Source organism: Somniosus microcephalus, chromosome 2 (assembly GCF_052327205.1).
Source record: "Somniosus microcephalus isolate GS21.2 chromosome 2, FLI_Smic_1.0, whole genome shotgun sequence".
Classification (NCBI taxonomy): domain Eukaryota; kingdom Metazoa; phylum Chordata; class Chondrichthyes; order Squaliformes; family Somniosidae; genus Somniosus; species Somniosus microcephalus.
In genome coordinates, this window is record NC_140988.1 from 94209932 (window position 1) to 94228454 (window position 18523).

General features: G+C 49.8%; 1 protein-coding gene across 3 annotated transcripts in view; it reads left to right on the forward strand.

The window, feature by feature from the left end:
- Positions 1-18523, forward strand: part of slc10a7 (solute carrier family 10 member 7) — a 428780-nt gene that overhangs the window by 321680 nt on the left and 88577 nt on the right. The window lies entirely within an intron of this gene.

Below are 18523 nucleotides of genomic sequence, written 5' to 3' on the forward strand. Positions count from 1 at the left end.
GGGCAACTTTTCCCAGGCTTAACCACACCTGTGGAAGGTTGGAGCCTCACACACTTCTCCAGTGTGACCTCCTGCGAAACCCCTCTCGCCAGCCTCACTCAGCGCTTCCTCAACTGAGGCATCTACCAGAAGCATGGGAGGCCTTTTTCTCCTTCCCTTCTTGGCATTAGAGGACCTCCAGCCCCATTCGCGAAATGACACACGCCACAACTGCAGAAGTTGCCATCAGAATTTTTATGCAAAACAAGCAACTGATGGCATTTTTACAGAATACACAATGGCCCCGATTTTCCTGGAGCCGTCGGGCGGGGTTTCAGGCGGGCGGGGGCTGAAAATCGCAGAAATGGGGGGTCGCGGCCCCCCCCCCCCGCCCGATTCCCCGCCCCACCCGACTTTCGCCCCCGTGTTTCAGCGCGACCCGAATCAGTCCCGCTCGCAGCAGGCGGGACTGGTCGGCGGGAGCCTAATGATCAATAATTGGCATGTTTAATCCTATTTTCAGGGGCCCTTAGAATTTTCAGCCTTTCCCCACGTAAACCACGCCTGGTGGGAACACCGCTGATGAAACCTGGCGTGAACAATGTCGGCTTGCTTGCTTTCAGCTGCAGGTCAATCAGGAATGAAGAGATTTAATCAGCCAGCATTTGTAGGCTGCAGGACCTTGTTGCTCAAGGCTTGGGGCAACTTGTTGAAGGCTTAGGCACAGCTGTGGAAGGTTGGAGCCTCACACACTTCTCCAGTGGAAGGTTGGAGCCTCACACACTTCTCCAGTGTGAGCTCCTGGGAAGCCCCTCTCAGCACCCTAACTCAGCGCTTCCTCAACGGAGGCATCTGCCAGAAGCATGGGAGGCCTTTTGTTCCTTCCCTTCTTGGCATTAGAGGATCTGCAGCAGATCCAGCAACAACAGCAGATCCAGCAACAGCAGCACCAGCAGGAGTGACAAGCTGCGGCTCAGCCACCTAAGGCAGCACAGGCTAGAAGGGGCCAGCGCATGGAAGGCCGTCGGCGCAGGAGATACCCCCCAAACAGGGTCTACAGACACAGGGTGAGCTACCTCAACATGACTGAGCAGCAGTGCCAAAGGCGGCTCCGACTTTCGCGAGAGGTAGTGACTGACATCTGCGCAATGCTACAGCAAGACCTGGAGCCCAGAGCACCAGGTTGACACTCCTTACCAGTGGCCATCAAAGTCACCACTGCACTCAACTTTTATGCCTCAGGCTCCTTCCAGGGATCAGCAGCAGACATCAGCGGCATCTCCCAGGTGGCCGCACACACTTGCATCAAACCGATGGCCTCTTTGCCCTCGCACACAATCACATCCATTTCACCCGGGATCGCGCAAGTGTGAGGGCACGAGCGTGTGGATTAGCTCAGCTGGCAGACTTTCCAAGGGTGCAGGGTGTCATTGACTGCACACATGTGGCCCTTAGGGCACCCCATCGCAATCCAGGAGTTTTTGTCAACCGCAAGGGCTTCCACTCCCTTAACGTTCAGCTGGTGTGTGACCACAAGAAGGAGATTTTGCATGTTTGTGCCAAGTACCCTGGCAGCTGCCATGACTCCCTCATACTGTGCCAGTCTACTGTGCCTCCGCTATTCAGTCCGCCAAACGAAGTTCAGGGATGGCTACTTGGAGACAAGGGATACCCCCTGCGGAGTTGGCTAATGACGCCGGTGAGGAGACCAGCCAACGAAGCTGAGGAGCGCTACAACTCCAGCCACATTTCCACCAGATCCATTATTGAGCAAGCCATCGGATTGCTAAAGATGCGCTTCAGATGGCTCGATAGATCAAGTGGAGCCCTACAGTACTCATCAGCCAGGGTCTCCAAAATCGTTGTGGTATGCTGTGTGCTTCACAACACGGCACAGCGTCATGGCTTGCCGATTCCGCAGGACCAAGAGGCTCCTCACAGAGCCGCCTTGGATGAGGATGATGCTGAGGAGGAGGAGGAGGGAAATGAGCACCCTGCAGAGGCCCGTCAACCAGCGGCACCAGTGCGCGAGAACATTGCTGGGCGGAATGCAAGGAACGCACTCATCCTGGGCAGATTTGCGTAGCCTGGTACCTCAAACACTGTAGCCTCGCTGCTTCTTAACTGACCATGGACAGTGGCCCATCCCTGTGCATTTCTACCTATTGGACCAGCTTGCTGACATCTGCAAGTAATACTAAGGCCTCAATATGAAATCCCCATTTGCCAAATGACAGACACCACAACTCCAGCAGTTGCCACCAGATTTTTTATGTACAACAAACTGATGGCATTAAAACTATATACAAGACTTTTCACCCAAGTGACTACCCCTGTGATTAGTGGTGCTTTATTTTTCTCTTACGCGTGCTCCTACGTAGTGGTACCCCTGTGGCTTCAGCAGATGTGGAGGCCCCTTGCTCACTTTCCTGCTGGTCCTATCTCGACACCTTTGGCGGGCATCCTCTGGGGTGGCGAGCCTGTGAGGGCTCGCCAGCAGTCTGCTGCTCCTGCGGCTGTGCAGGGGTTGAGACTCCTATCTCACTTGGGTGTGGACTTCGGCAGGGCTCTGACGTGGCATGGAAGTGAGAGCGCGTGGAGAGGAGCCCCCACTTCCTTGAGGTGTGCCAATAACCTCCCTCTCATGGGTCAGCTCCCCCTCAGTGCCTGCAAGTGGCTGGAGAGCACCTTGCTGCACATCAGGAGGGCCATGGGGACCCGTCTCTGCACTGGAAGTCCTGCTCAGAGGGACTTCCATGAAGGTCTGGTTTCGGTGCTCAAGAGATGTCATTCTATTCTGAGCACTCACCATGTTTTCGATACCCTGGCGACTAAGCTCCTCCATGGCCTCAGCCTTCCTCTCCTCGGGGCCGCAGCCTTCCTCTCCTCGGCCGCAGCCCTCCTCTCCTCGGCGGTAGCCAGCCTTACCACGGAGGTAGCCATCCTTTCCGTGGTGATGCTTTCATGCGCCAATGACTCCAATAAGGCTGTGCTCATGCTCGCCATGGACTCCTCCATTCGCTCCACACTCGCAGCGACCCTGGAGACAAAACCTGCCAGAGACTCCTGCACCTGTGCATGGAGATCCATCACCTCCTCTCTTGCGGATGGACCCAGAGGCATAGGGTCGACATGCAGCTGAGCTGAGCTGGCAGAGGCCTGCGCTCTCCGACGAGGACTCTCCACTGCTGTCCCTGTCTCCACAATCTGCTGATGCTCACTTGTGAGCTGTGAAACACAAGGTGACAACAGTACTCTATGTCCCGAAGGTCCCCCCGAGGTGTGAGTGTCTGTGCTGGTACTGGGTGCGCTTACTTCTGCTGACACTGCGCCCTCAGAGGCTGGAGCTTCCTCTGAGGAGTCTGGCTGCAAAGCCTCTTCCTCCTCGGCAGTGGGGACGGAGGCTCCGGATGGTCCTGTGGGGGAGTAAAGGAAAGAGTTAGAGATCTGATGCCAAGGCTACTTGTACATTGGATTTGGCATATGCTCATAAGTCCAAATGATGTAGCTTCAGAATCATATCAGCGACTCATGCTATGTCAATGAGAGAGATGGGAAACTATTCTGTCACCAGCTTGCGGGCTTGCTCCTGCCTCTCCTGCCCCAGCTTCCGCAGCCACGTCAGCCCCAGCAATCTCCATCACTGCTTCCTCCCAGGGGGTCAGGTGGGCGATTGAGGGTGGTCCTCCTCCAGTCCTCGCTCACTCTCTCCTATTGTGAGCTCTCTTTTTCCTGCAATGAGGGAGTCAAGTGGAGTTTGAGTGAGAGTGCAGGAGTGAGTATAGAGATTGCATAGCATAGATACTTAGAGGGAGACAAAGATGGTGTGAGACTGCAAGACCAAGGGCCCTCCCTGTGTGTTGTCAGTTGTGTTCCAAGCATCAGAGTGAGAGGCAGTGTGAGGGCTGCATGGTGGAATAGTTATGTGAAGGTGAGCATAGAGAGATAGGGAATGGGTAAGGGTGCATGGATGTGACTGTGAAGTGGGATGTGGAGGAAGAGATTGCTGAAGCTGAGTGCTGTTGGGGAAAGGCAATGGGGATCAGGTTGAGGGTGATGGAAACTTCATACTTACTTTTACTGTACAGTGAAGGTCATGGAAGCGCTTCCTGCACTGTATCCAGATCCGTCGGGTGACTCCCTGAGGGTTGACCTCTGCAGCCACCTTCATCCATGCAGCCCTGGTCTCTTAGGGAGGCCTCTTCCTCCCTGAGCTAGGGAAGAGGACCTCCCTGTGGGCCCTTACCTCATCCACCAATGTCTGGAGTGACGTCTCATCAAATTTGACGGCAGCTCGGCCTCTGCCGCTGGCAGCAGCTGGTGCAGGCTCCTCTGCCATTCTGCAAGACTGGTTGGGAAGCCTGCAGAGGTTGAGAAGCTTGCTAGACACTTTAAAAGCACCACGAATGGTATGTTGGCCTTCGTAGCAAGAGGGTTCGAGTACAAGAACAAGGATGTCTTGCTGCAGTTGTACAGGGCCTTGGTGAGACCACACCTTGAGTATTGTGTGCAGTTTTGGTCACCTTACCTGAGGAAGGATGTTCTTGCCATGGAAGGAGTGCAGCGAAGATTCACCAGGCTGATACCTGGGATGGCAGGAATGACGTATGTGGAGAGATTGTGTCGATTGGGCTTATACTCACTGGAGTTTAGAAGATTGAGAGGGGATCTCATCGAAACCTATAAAATTCTGTCAGGCCTGGACAGACTAGATGCAGGAAGGATGTTTCTGATGGCCGGGGAGTCCAGAACCAGGGGTCATAGTCTAAGGATAAGGGGTAAGCCATTTAGGACTGAAATGAGGAGGAATTTCTTCACCCAGAGAGTGGTGAACCTGTGGAATTCTCTGCCACAGAGGGCGGTGGAGGCCAGTTCATTAAGTATATTCAAGAAAGAGTTGGATATATTTCTTAAGGCTAAAGGGATCAAGGGATATGGGGAGAAGGCAGGGACCGGGTACTGAATTTAGATGATCAGCCATGATCTCATTGAATGGCGGAGCAGGCTCGAAGGGCCGAATGGCCTACTCCTGCTCCTATCTTCTATGTATCTATGTATCTATGAATGATGACATCATACTGTGGGGCTTTCTGACTGGAAATGGACAATTAGCAAGGGTGCCCACACGCTGGAAATAAATTGGCCAATTGAGGGAAAATTGCGTGCAGCTGGCTGACCCATTTAGATTTGGGTCGGAACCCGACAATTCCCCGCACCTTCGGGAAAATCGGGGCCAATATTTCACCCAAGTGACTACCCTTGTGACTATTTGTGCTTTATTTTCCTCTTACACGTGCTCCTACGTAGTGGTTCCCCTGTGGCTTCAGCAGATGTAGAGGCCCCTTGCTCACTTTCCTGCTGCCCCTGCGGCTGTGCAGGAGTTGAGACTTCTATCTCAGTTGGGTATGGACTCTGGCGGGGCTCTGACCGAGGGCTCTGCAGTGGCATGGAAGTGTGAGCGCTTGGAGAGGAGCTTCCACTTCCTTGAGGTCTGCCACCAACCTCCCTCTCATGGGTCAGGTCCCGCTCAGTGCCTGCAAGTGGCTTGAGAGCACCTTGCTGCACATCAGGGGGGCCATGGGGACCCATATCTGCAGTGGCAGCCCTACTCAGAAGGACTTCCATGAAGGTCTGGTTTCTCTGTTCAATGGATGCCCATCGCTCCTCAAGAGATGTCATTCTATTCTGAACACTCACCATGTTTTCCATACCCTAGCGACTAACCTCCTCCATGGCCGTAGCCCTTCTCTCCTCTACCGTAGCCAGCCTTACCACGGAGGCAGCAATCATTTCCACGTAGGTAGCCATCCTTTCTGTGTTGATGCGCTCATGCACCAATGACTCCACAAAGGCTCTGCTCCTGTTCGCTATGGACTCTTCCATTCGCTCCACACTCGCAGCGACCCTAGAGACGAAACCTGGCAGAGACTCCTGCATCTGTGCATGGAGTTCCATCACCTCTGATCTTACGGATGGACCCAGAGGCAGAGGGTCGACATGCAGCTGAGCCGAGCTGGCAGAGTCCTGCGCCCTCCGACGAGGACTCTCCACTGCTGTCCCTGTCTCCACAATCTGCTGATGCTCACTTGTGAGCTGTGATACACCAGGTGACAACACTACTCTATGTCCCGAAGGTCCCCCTGAGGTGTGAGTGTCTGCGCTGGTGCTGGGTGCGCTTATTTCTGCTGACGCTGCACCCTCAGAGGTTGCAGATTCCTCTGAGGAGTCTGGCTGCTCAGGCTCTTCCTCCTGCACAGTGGGGACGGGGGCTCTTGATGGTCCTCTGGGGGAGTCAAGGAAAAAGTTAGAGATGTGATGCCAAGGTTACATGCACATTGCATTTCGCAAATGATCATAAGTCCATATGATGTAGCTTCAGAATCATTATCAGCGACTCATGCAATGCCAATGAGAGAGATGGAAACTATTCTGTCACCAGCTTGCGGGGATGCACCTGTCTCTCCTTCCCCAACTCCCGCATCTATGTCAGCCCCGACAATCTCCAGGACGCCTTCCTCCCAGGGGGTGAGCTGGGCTAATGAGGGCGGCCCTCCTCCTGTCCTGGTTCGCTCTCTCCTGTTGTGAGCTCTCTTTTCCTGCAATGAGGGAGACAAGTGGAGGTTGACTGAGAATGAAGGAGTGAGTGCAGAGATTGCATAGCATAGATACTTAGAAGGAGACAAAGATGGAGTGAGGTTGCAAGACCAAGGGCCCTCCCTGTGTGTTGTCAGTTGTGTTCAAAGCATCAGAGTGATAGGGAGTGTGAGGGCTGCATGGTGGAATAGTTATGTGAATGTGAGCATAGAGAGAGAGGGAATGGGTAAGGGTGCATGGATGTCAGTGTCAAGTGGGATGTGGAGGAAGAGATTGCTAAAGCTGAGTGCTGGTGAGGAAAGGCAATGGGGATCAGATTGAGGGTGATGGAAACTTCATACAGTACTTACTTTTCCAGTGCGATGAAGGTCATGGAATCTTTTTCTGCACTGCATCCAGGTGCGCCGTGTGAGCCCCAAGGAGTTGACTTCACCAGCCACCTGTAGCCACACAGCCTTGGTCTGACTGGGAGGCCTCTTCCTCCCTGAAGAAGGGAACAGGACCTCCCTGTGGGCCCTAGCACCATCCAGCAATGCCTGGAGTGAAGCCTCATCAAATTTGGGGGCAGCTCTTGCCCTCCCGCTGGCCATTGCTCCTGCAGGGTCCTGTGCCATCTCAATGGTGAAGCTTGGAAGCCTGCAGAAGAAGCAAGGCTTGCTGTGGGCCCTAAAAGCAGCAGCAATGATGACGTCATATTCTGCGACTTTCTGACTGGAAATACTCAATTGCCAAGGCTTCCCACACGTTGGAAATCAATTGGCCAATTGAGTGAAAATTGCATCAATCTCACAGAACCATTTAGATTCGTGTGGGAAACACCAAATTCGGGGAACCCGACAATTCCCCGCACCTGAGTTAAAATTGAGCCCTAAATTTAAAATAAAACAGCCAGAACTTGCTGCAACATCTTAGAAAAGTATTTAATTATATGTTGTTCACACAAAGTCACAATCTGCTGCTTGGTTTCTCTTTGGTTGGTTTGGCTCCTTGTTTCCCACTACAGTGCTGGATAAAAGTAAGCAACAGTTGGATGGTTATTGTCAAATATAGAGAAAATAAGATGGTGATTAAATAAGAAAAGTATTAAAGTCGCTGAACTAGTAGCATTTCACTTTGGTGGCTTATTTGCTGATGAAAATTACTCGATGTAGAATTTCCTTTATTATAGTCTTATCCTGAAATATACCTCTCAAAATGTAATGCAGAAAATGTAAAATAAAGATTAAAAATGCCATTGTATAGATGCAAGCTATTCCTCTGCTCTGCCTAAGTGATATATTACCACCTTAATTGTTTACAATTTTATTATTAATTGTATAGCAGCTAATTTCTTGTGCTTAGTTTCAGAGGATATTTTTTGATAGAAGTATTATACCATGTAGCACACTTTATTATACTGTTGATCTCCCATAGCATTGTACACAGACAAAAAGATATTATGGGCTAGATTTTGCTCTCAAAATAATGTAACGCTAATGGCGGTCACTGTTATTTATGCGCAAATGGTACAGCAACTTCAAGTGAGGGGCAGATGCGCAGTTAAACACAGATATATAAAAGTTACTGTCCGAGCTGCACCGCTCCACCATTAGCTTTACGAAAACAGCATCCGCAGTCTGCCTCACCATTGACATGCATTGAATGCCATGAAGTTGCTGTAGTTGCATGATCGATTCAAACTAAACTCACCACAGAAAGTTAAGACAAGTCATTTCAAGTCTAAGTACCCTTTTAATGATGTGATAAATGTTAATTACTGCCAATCAACCATGATCAACCAAAATTTACTATTTTTAACTTTTCTTTCTGTCTCTTTTCTCTCAATCCAATCTTTCTTTCCCTCTTTATTTCTCTTTCTATACCTGATTTGACATTGAATTCACCCAGTCTAGCTCACCCACCTTCTCAGTCCTTGCGTTGTTTAGTTCTCAATCCTTCAAACTGATTTGTTGCCCTGTTCACTCAGGTCCGAGATCCCCTGTTTCTCTCACTGCAACGTTATCAGCTCACACTTTCAGCAACTTGCCACGCAAAATTTTTTAAAACCTAAAGGTGCAAGGGCAAGTCTAACTGACAGCAGACGCCATTAGATGCCCTGCTGCAGCAAAATCTAAGACAATGGCCCGGATTTTGCGATCAGCGGCGAAGTGATGATGCTCACTGCTGACCTTGAAGAAGCTGCTCACAAAGATCTAGCGATCTCTGTGGCGTCGATTTCAACTCTCCCACTGTTAATTTGAATCTGACGCCAAGCCTAGGGGATCTCCAGCGTCCAGCAACAGTGATGTCATCAAGCTGGCTAAGCAGCCAATCACATTGAAGAATTCTCACAGACAGCAAACAAGGAAGTAAAAAGCAGGTTTTATCATTCACTTTTTAATCATTTTACTGAAAGCAAAATAAAGATTGGGGCATACACGTGATTAAGGTAGAAATTGAAATATCGTAAATAAACTTAAAAAAATTATTATATTAAAAACCATAAATTTTTATCATAATGGAAAAATTTGACATTCCACAAATATAAAATTAGTGTTTCAGAGCCAGAATGTTATCCTACAGTAATTATGACTCAGTACACCATTAAAAACTCAGTTACACCTCATTCAACAAGGCTTAACTTTTTCAGGGGGTTTTAACAGCGATATTCGAAAGTCAGTTCAGTGATTTTAATTGATTGCCGGCTGCGGTGACATCAACAGTGCGCCCTGTGGAGCAAGGAAATGGCTGACGGCATCTTCTGGATTTCTGTGTTTAACTACGCATGTGCGTACTCCAGAAGTTGCTGTCAGATTCACACTGACAATTTCACCATCAATACAACTGCCAGGCCATTAATCTCTCTTCTAATGACTGTCACTAATTCTCATTTAATTCTCTCTCTCTTCTGTTCTCTCTTTTTATATTTATATATCATCAGCAATAACTTACATCCATAGAAAATGTCCGAGGGTACCTTGAGGGGGAGGAAAAATAAAGGGAAGATGAATAGAACAGCACAGAGCTGTGATGGGAGAGTTAGGAGAAGTGACTGAAAGCTTGATCAAAATGTTTAAGAACGTGTTTAAAGGTGGAGAGGTTTAGGTAGGGAATTAATGAGCATAGGAGCAGTGTGGCTGATGGTTCTGCCACCAATGGTGAGATGACCATAATATTGGAATCAGTCCAGAAGCTAGAAGTCAAAATACCCTTTTTTAGAACATGGTTCTGACGAAGTCTGAAAAGTGATAGGCCCAAGGCATTTGCAGGAAGAAATGGCAAAAACCAAACAAACAATTCAAGCTCCAGCCAGATATTCTAAATTAAGCCTCAGGTTCCCAACACAAGAGTAAGACTTTGAGAAAACACTTTCCAGGAATTTACAACAGCTTACAGACAAACTCTATAAATAAGAATAAACATTTAGTTCAGAAATTTACTATTTTTGTGTGTTGCTTCTGAGTATAATTGTTACTTTTACCAGTACATTTTCAACTGGGGAGAGGGGTGGGAGGAAATAAATCCCAAATGTTCTTGAGTGATCTAATTGGTCACTTCCTGCTATTTGCCAGCTTGGGGTTGGTAACTTAAAAAAAAATGTGCTCACTTTTCTGCTGCTTACCCTTTCCTCATTGCAACTTATTAACTAAATCAACTACTTTTGATTTGTTCCTATTTAGTCAGTGAAGCATTTGGTTGGTAATTTAACAGCTAAGTTTCAGCCAATCACTTTTTTTACCCAACAAACATGTGACTCCTTTAGGTGTGATGCCATGACATATGCCAGTTTTGAAAAGTGTGCTGCAGTGGATACATGCTAGTTAGATCAATGCCATTTATAAACACAATAATATTATTATTAGACCAGAAACTTAACTGGACCAGCCACATAAATACTGTGGCTACAAGAGCAGGACAGAGGCTGGGTATTCTCCCAAAGCCTTTCCACCATCTACAAGGTACAAGTCAGGAGTGTGATGGAATTCTCTCCACTTGCCTGGATGAGTGCAGCTCCAACAACACTCAAGAAGCTCGACGCCATCCAGGACAAAGCAGCCCCCTTGATTGGCACCCCATCCACCACCTTAAACATTCACTCCCTCCATCACCGACGCACTGTTTTTGCAGTGTGTACCATCTACAAGATGCACTGCAACAACTTGCCAAGGCTTCTTCAACAGCACCTCCCAAACCCGTGACCTCTACCACCAGGACAAGGGCAGCAGGCGCATGGGAACACCATCAGCTGCAAGTTCCCCTCCAAGTCACACACCACCCTGACTTGGAAATATATCGCCGTTCCTTCATTGTCGCCAGGTCAAAATCCTGGAACTCCCTAATAGCACTATGGGAGTACCTTCACCACACGGACTGCAGCGGTTCAAGAGGGAGGCTCACCACCTACTTCTCAAGGGCAATTAGGGATGGGCAATAAATGCTGGCCTTGCCAGCGACGCCCACATCCCTGGAATGAATTTTTAAAAATTAATTTTTATAACCACAATCAATTCAGACAGAATCATCATAAAGATCTCTACCCAGCATTGCTGAGGTATAATCGAATAGCAATAACTAATTTTCCCTTGTCCTATATATTCCAGAAACAGAATAAGTCCTGTCCTTTGATCTAAAAACCTTTCTATCCCCAGTAAAATGCATGCATGTAATTGTTTGAACTTGTATTTACTGAATTGAAGGTCGGAAAGATAAGAATGTTCTTTATCAAGTAAGAAATGGTTGAACATTGCTTTGAATACTAATCTACTTATTTTGGAAGTGTGGCATCCCCTCAGATGATCCAAATCACTTATTGTTATGTCGTGAAGTCATTTGCAAAATAAATTAAAAGCAAACTGTCAAATAAACCAAAGGAAGTGAAGTTGCACAAATTTGAATAAATAAAACATGAAATTAATGCCGCCATGATAGTTATTGTCTACCGTCACAGTTTCATGTTAACTAATGTATGAGGTGTCTTGGGATATTTTTTATAGATATATTTATAAAAAGCTAAAAAAATATACACTTTGTTGTACTTTTGGAAAGCTGAAGAAAACTATTTGATTCACTCAAACCTACCTTCATTGAACATCCTCCACACAGCCCTGGAGTTGAGCCAAGTCCTGATTAATGTGCAGGAGAAACCATTTGATGGGCAATGCCCCAATGATGTTTTTCACGTAGCAACACACCGATTTAAGATATATACTGACACATGCTACATAAAAGTCCTGTGCAATTTTTTTCCCCAACCAGTAACAGAGTCCACCACATTCAGTGTTGCCTATTTAGAGCAGACCATCGTGGTAGCTTAAGCTCCTCAGATTTTTTTTTTCTCAGATAGTTTGCAGATGGTTTAGATAGATTTATTGATTTTTTTTTTTAATACTGCTTTGATTTTTTTTTAAATGATGTCCGCTGGTGCTATCATTGGGCCAGATATTCCGGTCCCTACGGAGGGGATGCCACACTTCCAAAATATACGCACTGTGTACTCACCCGTAGGGACGTCGGAAATGCCGGTTTCAGGCATGCACTGCGCATGCGCTGGAAACCAGCATTTCCGATCTGTCAAGAAAGCTCTTGACAGATCCTCCGGCTGCGCTGGAGCAGGGCCTCTGTGGGTGGAGAGTTACGTTTTTTGGAGACCCTCCGCCCGCAGAAAACACTTACAATTCTTGCGCCTGGTCCTGGTAAAAGCAAGGCCTGCTTTTACCAGGATAAGAGTGGAAAAAAGTTTTTTTTTAAATTTCCACTGATTTATCATTTTAAAATACTTTAAAGAAAGGTAAGTTTATTTTTAGCCCCGTTAAAAACTTTAATTATCTTTTTCAAAAATTTTAATTTTTGTTTAAAATAGTTAATTTATGTAATTTATAGTCATTTTAAAAATGTGATGTTTTTTAAAAATGTATTTGAAGTTTTACTATGTTTTGATCCGATCTCTATTCATATATTTGACAGGTCTTCCTGTCAAATCTATGAATGGAGATTCCCTTCTCTGATTGGCTCCCCATGGCCGTGATCCCAGGAACGCTGCGAACCACCTGCGCCTCTGGGATACGTGTGCCCTGCACAGCGGCAGTTTGGAGAGGCCCAGCAACGGAACTCTGCGCCTCCCGGGAGCCCTCCGGTCCAAGCGCAGATTTTTCCAGATCGCAGCCCTCCGCCCGCGGGAGGCCTGCGAATGGAATTTCTGGGCCATTTTTTTAAGTGTTAGTTAATTATAAAATATATATTGTGAAGTAATGTTCTGGTACTGACCAACAAATCTCTGTTGCTACACATTGGTCTGCACAACTTATCATATAAGGATTTTGACTTCAAGTTTAGTTGAAGGTTCAAACACTGAATTAAATGTAGCAATGCACTCCTGGTTGCTGATAGCCATGATAAGTGTCTGACATCCAAGCATGACACCACCACTTGTCAATTTGATCTAGATTTCTCAGTGCACATTTTGTCGAGCTAACTTCATAGGATATCCTGAATAATACAGGAGAAGACTTGCAAGAAGAATAAGCAGACGCAATAAAGGACCAGTCATGCGTCATCTCAATCGGGCATCCAGTCACTCTCAGCTCGTACCACTCATCACTTGGACAACAGCATGTCAGATTACACTGCCAAGAAAAATCCTTTAACCTTTCCCACATTACAACAGTGACGACACTCCAAAAAAAAAATACTTCATTGGCTGTAAAGTGCTTTGAGACGTCTGGTGGTCATGAAAGGCGCTATATAAATGCGAGTCTTTCTTTTTTCAATAAAGGAAGCCGCTCCAGTACTGGAATCAGAAAGAACATAGGCATACTTCAGTTACCAGGCAGCTCCACCAGGAGCTCTGCCTCAGTGTCAGCTGACACAGTGGCTTGTGCTCTGATTGACACTTTGCTGTAGATCCGAGTGACTGGCTAAGACCCAGTACATTTGGACTTTCTTAATCTGCACCATCAGGTGATGCTTTTTCTCAATTCTGGAAGCACACCACAGGAAGTGAAAGAATGACTGAAGGAGGAAAGGGATGTTTGCAGCAGGAAGGGCCCCTAGCTTTTCCGATGCATCTGTGGATGTTCTACTTGCTGAAGTGAGGGATATAAGGAGACTGGGAGCAGGAAGCCCATAAGCGGATGGTAGAAATATTATGGAGAGAGGAGGCAGCGGTAGTAAGTAGAACCTCTAGCTATCTCCACTGCAGAACTGCCACACTGAGCAGAAAGAGGTTTAACGGCCTTTCAAGGTTGGCCAAGATAATTGAAACCAATATTCCCCCTGCACATTCTGTAAACAAATATTTTGTATCTGTCTTCACAGTGGAAGGCACAAAATGTACACCAAAGGGCTAATGAGAGTGAGGAACTTAAAAGTACTTAATATCAGTAGAGAAAAAGTACTTGAGGAACTAATGGGACTAAATGCCGACAAATCCCCTAGACTTGATGGCCTACATCCTAGGGTTCCAAAAGAGGTGGCTGCAAAGACAGTGGATGCATTGGTTGGTTGTGATCTTCCAAAGTTCCCTAGATTCAGGAATGGTCCCAGCGGATTGGAAGGTAGCAAATGTAACCCCGCTATTCAAGAAAGGAGGGAGAGAGAAAACGGGGAACTACAGGCCTGTTAGCCTGACATCAGTCATCTGGAAAATGCTGTAGTCCATTATTAAGGAAGTGGTAACAGGGCACTTAGAAAATCATAAAATGATTAGGCAGAGTCAGTATGGTTGCTGTGAGGAGGACACAAAGAGCCTGCAAAGGGATATAGACAGGTTAAGTGAGTGGGCAATAAGGTGGCAAATGGAGTATAATGTGGGGAAATGTGAGGTTATTCACTTTGGTAGGAAGAATAGGAAAACAGAATGGCCTAGAAATTCAGTTGGTTGCGCCAGCCGTTAGCGCCTTAGGAGGAGTAGATGTCGGGCGCTAGGCGGCTAGCGCCCGGGCGCAGCGCGAACTGCGCCTCACCCCAACTTCACTAGAGATTTAGCGGCGGCGCAAAGTCTTTGCGCGCGCTCAGCTGCGCGCGCAGATCACGACGTAATTTCCTCGTGCAACGCCCTTTGTGCGCCCCCAACCGGAAATTCAGTGGCGACGCCCCATTGTGCGCCTGGCGCCCCTAGCGACTGTTAGAGTGGAACGGTGCTCAGCCGATGCGGGGCGCGGGGGGCGCAAATTAAAGGGCACTCCTCCTGCAATATAAAAGGCTGCCATTTCGCAGCACTCCTTCTTGAGAAACGGATCTTTGGAGAGAGACCAAGGTAGATAGCTTTCTGCTTTGGCCCAACACTCGGACAGGTACTTCTGGCTTCAGGCCACAGCTTTCCACTAGTCTTTGCCTTCATTGACATCTCATTGTTTGCCAGCATATTATGGGGGCTGCAATGGGTGTCAACGCTGGCTTTCTCAATTACATCCAAAGGGCTCACAGACGCCGTGAGAGAGTGGCAGCCCTGGCTAGACGGAGAGGGGGCAACAGGCGTCGGCAAAGGAGGCCTTACCCACCCAGGGTATACCGCCAGCAGTTCTCCTATCTCAACATGTCTGAGGAGCAGTGTGTTCGGAGGCTGCGATTCAGAAGGGACGTGGTCACAGAGATCTGCCAGCTGCTTGGCGGTGATCTGCAGCCACAGCTGAGGAGCAGGACGTCTCTGTCGGTGGCAGTGAAGGTGACGGTGGCTCTCAACTTCTATGCCACCGGCTCCTTCCAATCCGCTACTGGGGACATTGCCAACATCTCCCAGTTCGCCGTGCATTGCTGCATCCGCCAGGTGACCAATGCCCTTTTCAAAAGGAGACGTCAGTTCATCTCCTTCTCCATGGCCCTTGCCAAGCAGCAACAGCGTGCAATGGGCTTTGCAGCATTCGCGGGCTTCCCCATGGTGCAGGGTGCCATTGACTGCACGCATGTGGCTTTGCGGGCACCTCTGGAGAATGCCGAGGATTACCGCAACCGGAAGGGCTACCATTCGCTGAACGTCCAGCTGGTGTGTGACCACAGGCAGCTCATCCTAGCTGTCAATGCCCGCTTTCCAGGCAGCAGCCACGATGCCTTCATCCTGCGACAGACTTCTGTGGCAGACATGTTCCAGGCCCAGCCTCACCCACGAGGATGGCTTATCGGGGACAAAGGCTATCCTTTGTGTACCTGGCTGATGACCCCGCTCCGTGCGCCCAGCACCCCTGCTGAAGAGGGATACAACGAGAGCCATCAAGCGACCAGGAACATCATCGAACAAACAATTGGCATCCTAAAGCAACGGTTCCGCTGTCTGGATCGTTCCGGTGGAGCCCTACAGTATTCGCCGGAGCGAGTCTCCCATTTCGTGGTCATTTGCTGCATGCTGCACAACCTGGCTATCCGCAGGACTCAGGCACTGCCTCCAGAGATTGGAGGACCCCCTCAGGAGGAGGAGCAGGAGGAGGAGGACCAGCACAGGAGGGAGGCACAAAGTGCAAGGGCCGCCCGTCGCCGGCTTATTGAACGTCGGTTCTAGGCTCCCTCTCAGGGACTGGCTTGTGCCAATGTCAGCAGATGAATGTAGCCGCTCCACAAGCCCTCAGCCGAGCAGGGCAACCAGGACTTAACCAAAAAACCATGCACACTGCAATTTAACAGCAATAATTTATTGAAAACCTCTGCCCTTCCCACATTACATGCTCATGTGGAGAAGCCCCCTCCAAAAACACAAAACTACCAGTCTCGGCCTTACAAAAAGAAAGAAAGACACCAGTCTCGGCCTTACAAAAAGAAAGAAATACACCAGTCTCGGCCTTACAAAAAGAAAGAAAGACACCAGTCTCGGCCTTACACAAAAACAACTGCACCAGTGTCGGCCTTACAACAAGCACCAGGCATTTGTGCATACCTCTACTTTTTGCCCTGCGAGGGCGATGCCTTGCGCATCCTTGCCTGGCCCCTGCCCGCCCTGCTGCTCCTCCATAATGGGAGCCCAGTGTCTGCAGCAAGGCTGGGGGAAGGCTGCTGAGAGGCAGATGGCGAGACGGCAGATGCCCTTGGGGGTCGGCCTGCACCAGCTCTGGCCTTGGAGTGGCCGGCTGCTGACTGCTCCAACTCTGGCTGGGCGGCAGCAGTCTGTCCAGCAGCTCGTGGCAGCTGCAATGGCGGAGTGGCAGTGTCGGCTGCAGGAATGGTGGCAACCTGGCAGATCGCAGGTGCTCACTGGTCGCCTGAGACATTGGCACTTGCACGGGCCAGCACTGCAGCATGCGCAGCAAACAGCTGAAGAACAGACTGCTGGGCTGCTGCTGCGCGGCGAGTGCCCTGGCGATGCCTGGCTGATCCAGCGAGGGTGGCAGCAGTTAGTGCCCGTGTGGCCCTGGTCTGTGTCCGCATGACACCAGCCAGTGAATGGACGGCACGACTGAGCACTTGGCTAGAAACCGACTGTGCTGCCGCGAAGTCCTGCAGACTCCTGGCCTGTGCTGCACTGAATAGTTCCAGACTCCTGGCCTGTGCTGCACTGAATTGTTGCAGACTCCTGGCCTGTGCTGCTCCGAATTGCTGCACACTCCTTGACAGAGACTCTATGGAGTCAGGCATCCTTGCCACTGCAGCCATGAGCTCAGTGTGCCTGCGCACAGCCTAGACGGCCATTTCCTCTAGGAGGCGCACCTCCTCTGCGCTCACCGTCGCAGGACTGGAGGCCGCACTCACCCTCTGGGGAGAAGTCCGCCGAGCTTCCCCACCCCTCCCGCGTTGCTGCAGGCCGCTGGGCCCCGGAGCTTCACTCTCCTCCGACCCTTCCCCCCGGCTCCCCTCCAGGGAAGACGTGTCCCCTACGTCGCCATGGGCTGGCGCGGCTGAGGGTGGCACTGATGGGCTGGCTTCCTCTTCCTCCTCCTCGTCTTCCGAAGGGCTGACAGTGGCAGCTTGAGGGCCCGCCTCCTCACCTGGCGATTCACCATCTGAAAGCAGGAAGGCACAAGAGTAGCTTTAGAGTGAGGACAGGGCGGCAGCGAGGGAGGCATGAGTGGTGCCATTCACCGCATTGGTCGGACAGTGGCAAAGGATGCTGATCTGATGCGCAAGTGGAACGAGAGAGGTCCAAAAGGTGATGCCCTTACCATTGGTGCCCAGAACAGGGTCGGCATCTCCACTGGCGACGGGGCCAATCAGCCGGCCTACCATAATGCGCTCCACACGCTGGTCGAGGTCGGAGAGCTCTTTGAGGTCAGGACGGCCTCCCCCGGTCTCAGTTCGGTTGCGCCGGTTGTGCGCCACCTTGGCCTGCAAGAGAAAGGACGGCCTCTAAGTACAGTGTGAAGCCCTGATCTTGTCTGCACTGCCTCCCATGGTCGAATAGCTTGTACAGTGTGTAGCCCTGATCTTGTCTGGAATGCCTCCCATGGTCGAATAGCTTGGACAGTGTGTAGCCCTGATCTTGTCTGCAATGCCTCCCATGGTCGAATAGCTTGGACAGTGTGTAGCCCTGATCTTGTCTGCAATGCCTCCCATGGTCGAATAGCTTGGACAGTGTGTAAAGTGCTGAATGTGCAATTGATTTTCATGCCAGTCCCATAGCTGCTGGATGAGGGCTGGCCATTAGGGCTTTCAGGTCCCTTTGCCCATAATGTGAGGTGCACATGCAAGGATGAGGAGGACACTGGAAAGGGTACTCACCCTGACAACCCGAGTGAGGTCGTTGAACTTCTTCCGGCATTGCACAGGAGTCCTGGCAACCACGCTGTTGGAAGACACCCTGTTGGACACCTCCCTCCAGGCTTTCCGGTAGGCGCTGGGCAGCAGCCTCTTGCCACCTTCTGGGAACAAAACATGGCGCCTGCGCTCCACTCCGCCAGCCAGCAGCCTCAGGTCACCGTCGCTGAAGCGCTGCGCTCTCTCCCTGGCCTTCTCCATAGTCCTGGGCGTTGTACAGGTGAAGCTGAAGTGGTCAGGCCTAGGTTGAGGGCTGCAGTGTGCAGGGCGTGGCAGGCAAACAAATCCACCCTCCCCC